This window comes from Pseudopipra pipra, chromosome 8 (assembly GCF_036250125.1).
Source record: "Pseudopipra pipra isolate bDixPip1 chromosome 8, bDixPip1.hap1, whole genome shotgun sequence".
NCBI classification, from domain to species: domain Eukaryota; kingdom Metazoa; phylum Chordata; class Aves; order Passeriformes; family Pipridae; genus Pseudopipra; species Pseudopipra pipra.
In genome coordinates, this window is record NC_087556.1 from 17,669,432 (window position 1) to 17,680,887 (window position 11,456).

Below are 11,456 nucleotides of genomic sequence, written 5' to 3' on the forward strand. Positions count from 1 at the left end.
CTGTGCATTAGCCTCTTTTCCTTTTTTTTTTCCGTGTGTGTGTGTGTGTTTTGTTTTATTAAATATATCTTACTATGCTTTGTCCTTTTTGCTTAGAGGTAACCAGAAAGTTCCTCCCTCACAATGACAGCAAGGGTCAGCCTTTGGTATCTCTCATGGGTCTTGTAAAGTCTTTTTGCATCAGGAGTTCAACTGTGGTTGGGAGTGGAGGTAGCATGCCTGAAATACCAGGTTGCTACGACCTGCTCAATTAGGAGAGAAAGGAGCTTTGCTTCTCAGTGTGATCTGCTGGATTGCATCCTTAGCAAAGGGTGTCACATCTACTGCAGAGAGCAAGGCCACCCTGATTTACACCAGACTACCTGGCCCTGCGAAGAAGAGAGTTGGATGTAAACACCTGGGGAAAAGTAGATGCTTAGTTTTGTCTTACAGTGGAAGAGAGGGGTCCTTGAAACTTGTAAATACCCTTTCATTGGCATCACAAGCTAGACCCTTTCTTTCCATCTTTCTTAGACATTTTTGGCTCTGACCCACATGTATGAAGACAGCAGATGTTCACTTGATATTGCCCCTACAGCTGATCTTTTCTTTCTCCAACCTGACTTTTATGTAGCTATAAACCCTGCTACCACTTTGAGCCTGAGTATCTGAACTTGCAAACCTGTTTCCATTGGGATGAGGATTCAATACCATGAATCAGTTGCATTCCTGCTGTGATTTTCCTAACTTACTGCACAATGTCTCCCAAATGATGCTCCTTCAAAATGCTGGGAAACTATCAACAGTCAGTAAGTTTTTAGCTGCCAGAGGTCTCCAGGTCTGCCCCACCAGCAGCTTTTGTGCTTGAGAAGCTCTACTTGAACTCTGTGATGTTATTACAACTCTTACTCCTTCATCTAAATTTTCTGCCTCATCTCCTGTGTTTGGAAGCAGTGGAATCCCTACAAGTACCATGGATTCAACCCACCATCAGCTCAAAATCCAGCTCTCCCCAGGCAGATGTGGTGTTGATTTGATGGCAGGAGCAGACTAGATTCTGCTGCCAACTGAGACCAAAAAGGGCAACTGGTCCTTGTATCCAGAGGTCTCTCATCCCCTTTGCTATCAAGAATCTCCTTCTGGCATTCCAATGCACTGTATAAATAAGCTGTTTTCTCTGCAGCCACCTGCCTGGCAGAGTAGGTAATGTCAGTGGAGCCACACAGGCTAGTCTGCTTCTGAAACAATGAGAGTTTTCCAAATAATTGTGTGCACACGAAGCATTGCTGCATGACAGAGCCAGTTTGGGGCCATAAATCCAGCAGATGTGGTGAGAGTCTCAGCTACAAAAAAGTGCAGCAAAAGCACACATCTGAGTCTCTCAGACCTGAACTGGGGAATGTCAAAGTTTTGTACAAAAAACTTCCTGCACCTTTCCCTGAGCAGAAGAGAAACTTACTGAGCAGGGGGTGAAAAATACTCATTAAAGCTGCATAGAGCACCCGGGTGCTCCCTTCGTCGTGGATTTGTATGACACAGTGACTGCAGGAGAGAAAGCCCTGAATCTAAAGCTCAGTATTCAGCTGTTGGAGCAACAGCTTTGTTTTGTGGGTCGTTGGTGAGCAGCCAGATCCATCCTTTGTGATGTTTGCTCCTCTTTGCAAAGACACTGATTCAGTGTCCACTGGAAGTAACAACATCCTTTCCCTTGGCTCCAGTACATAACTGGATCATTCCTCAAGCTGGAATATTAAACATGCCGGCAGATTGTCATTAAAACCCTCTTTACTTTATTATGTGTTTTTGCTTCAACAGCCAAAACTGGAGGAAAGAAAGAGAGCAAACAATTTCCCTGCATACTGGCTGTAAGATACTCCGTGAGCACTGAGCTGGCTCTATCAGGACCTTTTCCCATCAGATGAAGCAATGCTGTAGAGCACCACATGGGATGAGACCAGTGCTTCAAACTGTAAAAGCTCCCACCATGGTACCTGACCTCTTCGTAGTCAAGACCGCGTTTTAATGTGACAACAGATGTCATAATCCCTTTGGGCTTTTTGCAGGCAGCAAACTGAGGCATTGGATAAATTAAATGACATGGAAAAAAATCAGTTGGAGAACAGAAGAGAGCTAAGGTCCCTAGAGTGGCTGGTGACTGATCTCTCACCTTGAGTCTCTAGTGCTCTTTTACTGACATACCTGGATGTCACAGAACAGACTCAGTTTGTCAGAACTGGATCCTGGAGCATCATAGTGGTCTCCATGTCCTGTTCAGCACAGACTCGGGGAACTTGCTGAGGAATGAACACCCAATTCTGCCCACCCCACTCCTTTATAACTTTAAGCTTTGCATTAATGAGTAAATTATTTTCATGTCATATCTGGCATTCAGCTGCTCTCCAGAACATACCATGCTAAATTATGCAGGTCGTTAGGCAATAGGTCCCCTCTCTATGCCTTCTCCTTCATGTCTGCTGTATGCTCTGATTCTTCCATGTCTTCCACACTTCCTCTCCTAACAGCAGGATGACAGAAACCTGAGGACAGACCTTCAGCACACTGTCACTGTAATGCAAATTGCTCCTCTATACTTAGCAGAAAAGCAGTAGAAAGAGAGGGCCACAGATACCTCCTCCCATCCTTACAGGGCCTCCTAGACTGGCTGCCCTTAAGCAAACTGGCTTATTCCCACCATCTAAAGGGGTTCTCAGTATCAGCTGATGGCAGGAGCTGTTGAGGAAGTCAGCACCAGGGGGCAAGCCCAGCCATGGGAAGGGAAAGGCTTTGAGAGTTGAAGAGGGGCAGTCAAAGAATGGTGAAAAGGAGGAAGTATGGAGACGAGAAAGGTGAGGAAAAGGAGGGGATTTCAGGCTGCACACCCTTCCTGGTACCAGGGACAGCAGCCTGCTTGCAGGGCTATGGCCTGCAATCCATTTCCAATTTAGCTTGTTTAAGAGCATAAACCTCCCTCCAGTCTGGGCGCCAATAAAAGAGGCAGCTCTGCAGAGTCTGCACTCCACTGTGGCAAGCTGCCGACTTTCATTTCTTTTTACTACTGACTTTGTGTGTCTCTCGCCCCTTTCTCCCATTCTGGGGACTTTATGGACTGAGACGCAGTATCCTCCTTCCCCAGAGCAGGGGCTGGCTCTGGCCCTGGAATTCCAGGAAATTTCCAAGGTTGTCTCTGGACAGCAGCAGCAAGCATCACTGCTTGCACAACCCAGCCCTGTGCAAATAGAGGGTTATGCCCCACCAACGCAGTCATCCTGCGAAGTTCAAATCCCTATCACAGACTGGCATGGGGCTTCTCTATCAGAGCCCCTCCTCCTTCCAGAAGGACATCTACACATCCACATTGCCTATTCCAGATGCAAGGAGGCACCAAGATGCCAGGGCATCTTATTCAGCCTTCACCCTTCAGATGAAGCCTGACTCCTGTCCCAGGACATGCAGCTCTCCTCAGCCTAGGACAGCTGTGCCCCACTGCTCAATGTACCATCACCATCACACGAATCAGCTCCACACTTCAGCTGTGCCTGATCCATAACTCGTCTGATTTCTGGATGGGGACCACTGCCTTCTCAGACTCTGAGTCTGCTCATTGCCTCCATGCCTTAGTGGAGATGTGCACTGCTTACCTAAGTCACTCACAGTTACATGTTTGGGGAGGAGGGCCTGCATACGTGTCAAAGAGACTGCTACGTCACACGCTGCTGACTCTGCAAACTGATTAGGCAATTAAAATGTTTCAAAGAAGAGAAGAACAAATGACGAAGAACAAATGACAATGAACAAATGAAAGTGAAGCACAGCCAGGAATGAACCTGGCTAGAAAATGGTACCTTACACACAACTCATCACAGTTGTTCTGCATGTCAAACTGGCAGGCAAAAAGCCAACCATTCCTCTGAATAGAAGTTTTGGCTGGAAAATGTGGGTTTTCCAAAGAAGGCTGTCCATTTCTCCAGCACTTTCCACCATTCTTTACTTTCTTTCTTACTGTCTCTGAGCAAACTCTCATTTTCTCAGAAATGTCCATGGAAGAACTGTTTCCTGGACACAGGCTCGTACTTTCCAGTGTTGTACCTTTCCTGCCTCGAAGTCCCTTTTGTGCTTTGCTCTGACCAGCCCGGCACATGGAAGCGTTCCAGAAAAAAAAACCCAAAAAAACCCCCAGAATACTGAGAACCATGTGATTTGGGTTTACCTTGTACCCAATGACTGACCTACTGACAACTGTCTGTAGGTCAAATGCAGCTGAGCTGTCACAGCTTCAGGGAAGAAGAGGAGGCAACGAAGTAGGGTTTATTTCCTCATAAAAGTTGCAAATTCTAAAGTTAGCATTAAATAGCTTTGCAAATCTTGGCCTCCAGCACCCCTGCTGGTTGCTCCCTCCTGCACTCAGCAGCACACAGGTGGACGTATGATTTCTGACACATGTCCTGTATTTCATGATTACCGCACATTTCCTTATGCCTCTATGCATGTTTTGTAAGACATGATCCAACATGTATGTGTCCAAATTCCCTAGTCGTTGGGGTTGCTTCAGTCTGATTTTGCCATGCTCGTGGCTGCAGTTCACAACACACGTGGAGGTGCTCCATGGTGGTTCTATGCATGAACACACATAGAGTAGCCTTTTGCCTATGATATCATGCATTCAGGCCCAAATCCGCACATATCTCGTGACAGAATCATAGACAAATTTTGTTTAAAATGCAGAGGTTTTTTTGCTCCATCTATACCTCTACTGTATATGTATGTGAAAAAATCTTATGAAATCATAATCCATACCCTGTAGTATCCACGTCACATATAGTTGGTTTGTGAGTGGGGTGGTTCTTTTTATTTTATTTTATTTTTTGCATGTGTACCAGTGAGTACATGAACAGCAGAAGAGGAGGAAAGATCACACTGGGAAACCAAATATCTTGGTATTTGTATTTGTGTTTCTTCTTCACGGGTCCTTTTTTGCCTCAAGGAGCCACTTATGGGGCTGAAATACTGCAAGATCTGGTCTTCTTGTAGTATTCCTACTATCCAGGGAGTGAAACACCCTGAGCAGAACAGATCTTACATTATTTCAGCTTCACAGAGTGCTCCCTGAGGCACTGGCGAGAAACATAAGCACAGCTACAAAGGCACAGAAAATACTTGCAACACAGATGCAAGTGCTGAACTCCAGGAGTTCCTTCTTCAGAGGAATAAGTGGCCAGACATTGTGTCCACCCTGGCTGAGGCATGCTGCAGTGCTTGAGAGTGTCGTGCAAGAAGTCTGCTTCAAATCTGGGTGACAGGGAGCTGAGCCTAATTCAAACTGCAGGAACAGGACTACATGAGTTTTTGCAAGTTCATGGTCCATGACTGGAAACAATCACTTTCCCAGGGTGCACAGGACACAGGAGAGCTGGGGTCAAGCTTGCTGTCATTTACATGCTGCTCTTTCAGGAGTTCTTCCCAGGAGGGAACTGCAGTTCGGACTGGAGCCATCACACACACAGCAGAAACCAGCTCACAAGGTCTGTCTGTGCCACCCACGGGCCTAGAGGTTTTCAAGGTGGCTGGTGCACACCTTAGTCAGAGGGTGCCCATCCCTGATACCACACAGCCAACCTGAACCTAGACCTAAGTGAAACAAGTGGGAGTTCTAGAATTGCTGTGAAACAAATGGGAGTTCTAGAGTTGCTATGATGGTCTTTAGTGCAGGCTTGCTCATGGCAGGGTTATGGAGCTCGTGCTTATTGCAAGCCAAGGATGAATTAATTTTTCCTCTGTTACACATCCAAAACACTTCAGTGTACCTCCATGAAAACCTTCCAAATACATTATAGACATTAGCAGAAAAACACTAGCAACAAACCAATAATACAGACCCAACTCCCACAGCTACATATTTTAGTTAGCAAAGCCTATACTGGCAGAGGATGAGGCTTGCAGCCTCTCTGCTCCTTCCATCAGCATCATTGATTGCATTTTGCCAAATGATGTGACTGGGGCCTTACACTTGCATGGCAGTTCCCTTCACTGCATGGGTGGCTTTGGACATCAATGTACACAAACGCCCAGTGTCCAACCCTATTTTTTTGCAGATGGCTCAGAACTTTGTCTATTCTACAATAACTAAACACTTTTTGATAGAGATAAATATTTTCCAAGTAACATCTTCTGCCTTGTCATAATGTTGGGGAAAATGTTCCATTACCTTCTGGCACTGCTGGTCTCTAGAAATGGCTGGAAAAATAGAAATTCCAGCCCACAGGAAATTCTGTTATTTGTACACTTATTTTCATCATGAAGTGAAATGAAAAATGAAGAGGACAGAATGGGGTAGAACAGAATGTTAATTCTAAAGAAAATTCAATGCAGAAGCATGAAAATAATGTCAAAGTTTCTGTTTTGGTAGCACTAAAAACACAAAATAGCTTATAAATATAATGAGAAAAGCAAAACCAAATAATTCATTGCATTTTGGGTCAGTTCAAACTTCTGCCAGGAATTCCAGTCAACATTTAACATTTCCAGAAAATGGTTCAATTTTGAGGATTCCGCATTTTCCAATGGAATACTGGTTCATCAAAATTCTTTTTTTGATCAGGTCTCTTGATTATAGTATGCTACTATAGAGGGATGTTTTCTGCTGTAACCATTTTTTTCTAGCTGCAGGCATGTAATTTACGCTTATATTTCAACTGACTAATACCACATTAAGCATCCTCTCTGAACTGGACTTTCATTATTGGAGATTACATAACAACAAAAGAAAGCAGCTATAATGGACAAAAAACCTGGAGCCTGTGGCAGGGGAGCCTGTGATGCTGTGCCCTGCAGCAGCCTTGTGCCATGCAGCAGGGCAGGCTGGAGGCCCCAGCCCAAGACCCCACAATGCTGCAGCATCACTGTGCCATGCACCCCATGACGGAGCAGCCTGTGCTCCATAAACTATGCACTGGGCTAAACCTGGAGAACAAACCACCCTTTCCTGTGTTTGAATCAACCAGAGTCAAATGGAAAAGCTATTAAGCTCTGGGCACTCTGGTCCTTCTCTTTTTCCCAAATTATTTTCTCTTTCATTTTTCTGTTTTTTTTTTTAGTTTTCTTTCTTTCTTCCTCCTTCAAACTCTCTTTTTCTTCTTTCTTCCCCCTGATTTTCTTTCTTTTCTTTTAGAGTGTCATGGCAGGCACTGCCCTGTCTTCAAGGCTGCATATTTGCAGTTCATTAGTCTGGCTGCTTTTGCATCCTCCCCAGTCGACCTGCCCCACAAGTGGGCTCGTTCCTTCCAAGGCCTGGCTTTGGAAATACCAAATTTCCCCTTTCAGTGGCTCTGGGTTTCAGCAGTTCAGCAGGGACATCATCCTAAACCCGCCCTTTGAGTGACACAGAGGGCAGCACCAGCCAGGAGCTCTCCCCTCACAGACACCCTATTCACACAGCATTTCATCAGAAATAAAAAAGACAAGTTAATCTGTTTGGGCTAAAAATGAAGGAAACAAGGGGGGTAAAAAAACGGTGAGAAAAATGGTATTTCTCTCCTCCAGCAAAGGGGTATGTTGGGGGTGGGAAGGAGTGGGGGTGTGGGTAGAGGGAAGGAAGGTTGCTTTATTTTATTGATTTAGAAAAAAACACACACATATCCCACAGGCGCCAAAAAGCACAGGGCAATGATTAATGTCCCCTCAGAAAAAGAAATTATATAGAATAAATTAAACTACTGTGGCAGCAAATTGAAAAATAAGGATGTAAATGAGGTTTGAATACTTAATATCTGAGAAGGGGAAAGCGAGTCCTGGGCACGGAGAGAATGGTGAGAAATTGTCAGCGACCCAAGGGGAGACTCTCCCTTCCCCCAGCCCAGGAGCCCCTCTGCTCTGGGCAGGAGGCCAGCAGCAAGGAGCTGGCATCGGGAGCAGAGCAGGGTTGGCTCACAACTGGAGATGGAGCCAGCCATGCTCAAGCCTGTGGTTGCTACAGCACCAGAGCCTTGCACAAGCATTTTCACTCCATGCAAAGACCAAAATTGGGCTCGGCTACATCAGGTAGCCTCACAAGCAACATTTCATGGCACAGGTCATTTGAGAGGAAGCTGGGGAGCTGCAGGCATTTGCCTATATTTGCTGCATGGCATGCAGCCTTTTCCCTGAGGAAGTATGGACTGACATCAGTGTCACCTCCATGTCAGCGGGGCTGTACACTCCACTGTGCATTGTGGGCAGAGATTTTTGCTACCTAAATACATGCATTCCATCTGTGCTGGATGTTCACATCAGCAGCAGCCTGGTTGAAAGTTGGAGCCTGCAGACCTCTTGCTGTGATAAGCTAGCCCATCCCCATCAGGCAAAGTCAGCATGTGCCAGGAGTAAAGGAAGGGAAACCGCCCAAGGCAGGTGACAGGAAAGCCATGACAAAGACGTACTATCTTCGCACTGACCTTGTTTGTATGAAAAAAATCCTGGCCATGGTCCTCATTCCCAGGACTTCTGCAGCTCAGCTCAGCCAGGATGTAAGGGTGACCACATTCAGATTGGGATGCAGGCTGCCATTTGCATGCAGAACTGCAACAGCTCTATTACACCCGCTAGCTGTCAGCTTGTATTTCACCCGGTGCATGATGTGGTCCCCCTGGATGACAGTTTAGCAGGTCTACAGAAAGCAAACTTCAGCTCCCACCTCTGGCACTGACTCCTTGTGTCACCACTGTGAAGTCATTTCTTCCTTTCATTGCTCCATCCCTAGCAATGGGACAATATAGTGCTGCAAGGTTTGACACTGGAAAGCATGGAGGAGGTTTACGTTCATGTATCATGGCTGTGGAGCTGGTGGTAAGTACTGGGAGTGAGGAAGGATCCTACAGGAAACCTGTCCTGCTGCATGCTGCCACATGCACCTGGCCCTCGGGCTTGTTTTCTGTTTTCCATATTACAGATGCAGGTGAAAGATCCTGACTGGGGATTAAACATTTTGCTAACATCCAAACAGAACACAAAGCACAAAAATCGTGCCTTGAAGCTTATTTCTAGGAGTTCACTGGGCAGCTACTGTCCAAGGAAAAGGTTGCTGTTACCAGAGAGAGTGAAAATATATATAGTGGGTCTGGGGATACTTTACCTTCATTAGCCTTGAAATCTGGGGACACCAGACCCCCACTGGAATCTTGTTTCACGTTACAGGCTGTATTTCTGTGTTCCCTGTCAAAGATGAGAGAAGCAATGGGGCTGGAGAGAGAAAACCCAGTTACTCACAAACATGGGAGGGAAGAAAACTGCCACACTAGTCCCTGCTGAACTGAGCACAAGAAGGTGGCTCAACCTGGGAGCTGCCAGTCCAGGAGCCCTGCAGAGCCAGAGGCAGCTTCTGCTCCTGGGAGCTTACTGCTGGCCCGGGGTCAGGTGCAGACCTGGTTGCGGGGAGGACTGGTCAAATGGCAGAGAGGTAGAATGAGAAGGGGGCAGGGTACAGGGGTAACAGCCCAATGGGAGTGCCTGAGTTTGGGCTGAGGGCTGTAACAGAGCAGAGCACCTTCCCCTGCTGTTTCGGCTTAACCTCAGGCACAGCCATTAGTCTGACCCGATGGGAAATTAATATTCCCCAAATTGCCAGAAAGCTGCTCGCTCTGGCTTATTTTCTTTCCATCTGGCTGTGGTGGAGGAGAGCCTGTCCTCAGCTTGCTGCTCAGCTGGCTCTTTCTTTTTTATCTCTAGTCTCTCCATCTCATTCAGCCCCCTCTATCTCTGCATCCCCTCTCTGCTTCCCTCTGCCAGTGCGGGTAAGTGTGCGCGCGCGTGTGTGTGCATGTGTGTCCCTCTCTCTTCCCTTCTGTCTTTTTTGTTCATATATATTTAGTATTTATTTACAAGCTTGATTTTTTTCCCTCTGAGTGAAGCCAGGCATGCACAGAAATCCTTAAGATGCTATAAAGCCGCTGAGGTATAAAATGGAAAGTGCTTAGCCTGCCTGTACAGAAATATCTCACTGCGCCGCACTGGAAGCCACCGAAGCTGGGCACTGTAAATCTCATAGAGTTTAGCTTGTTTGTTTACACCATGACGACGATCTAAAGAGAAAAAGAGAGAGAGCGAGAGGGAGAAGCTCTCAGTTCCCCTGTCAGGCCACAGCACACATCCCCAACCATTTATCGGACCTCATGAGCAGGATGCCAGGCCAGCAGCGCCTTCCCAGCCCATCTGCAGACAGCTCATTGGTGGGAGGGGGAGAGGTGGCCTCTCTGATGCTGTCAGTTTGAGGACACAGGCCAAGACCAGATGTGCATTTCCCAAGGCCACCCTGAGAGAGATGTTATGAGGATGCCCTACTCCCAGGATACAGTGGACTTTCTTGCTTCTCACTTGGTCTTTTTGACTGTCTAGCCTTGGCCTAAGGGGGTTTCTGAGATCACCCTAAACAGCCACCAAAGTCTTCCTAAAGACTTAGAAATGGTCCTTGCTAGAAGCAATGGGCCACAGAAAAGCTGAATGTGGGGGAAATAGGTTCAAATTTGGACTCCTTTGTGACCTTGCACAAACTAAAGTCCCTCTTTGAAACTCGTCATGCCCATGTTCCTGAAGCATTGCTCCACCACTTCCCTTTCTATCAGCCCGTCTCTATGACAGGGCTCAGATGAGGATCCCATGCTTTAACCTCTGGCTGAGATCTGGCCTTGCTCCCACTATCTCTGTGTTTGTCCAGCCATGGCTCTGGAGTACAACAGCATCTCAGCACACATCAGGATGGGCCCTGCTATTTGGTACTGCCCCACAAAGTGCCCCACTCACTCCTCTCCCAGGCTGTCCTGGCTGGCAGACTGCCAGGGCTGTTGGATCTGCATCTACCCCTTTGGATAGGAGCTGTGCAGAGCACTGGAGAGCAAATGACAGGAATACCTCTGTTTCACAGCTCCCCACTCAGATCGTGGAGGACCAGCAGCCAAATTTCTTCATGTGGCAGATACAGTGGTCTCCATGTGAGCAAAAGACGGAGCTACAGTAGCGTAGGTGAGATGAGATTTGAGAAAGAAAGACAAAACAGTGCAAATCAGAAATTATAAGTGCTATATATAGTACAGTAGCAGAAAGACACTGTGGAAAACATGACAGCCTGCAGTGATGGCACTGTAAAAATATCTCTTGTTTAAAAAACCACCAAGCTGCTATACTGGTTCTTACATCACATGTGGGGAATTTAGCCTGCAATGTGACCTGACCTGAACCACATAGGGAGTTTGCCGTGTACCTGGCATTTGAACTCAGGTCTCCTTAGTCCTAGACATTAGACTCTTTCTAACACAAAGATATAAAAGTCTTGGACAAAGAAAAAAAAAATAGCAGAGGTTGTCTTGGATATCCATGGGCAGAGAGACTAGCAAGGAAGGAATCCTACCCTCCCCATGAATATCTGCATGCTGATAAGGGTGTCAAGTCTGCCAGGCTGCCTCCCAGCTTTCTGCTAGCTTCAGTGCCACAAGGCATATGCATGGAAACTCTTG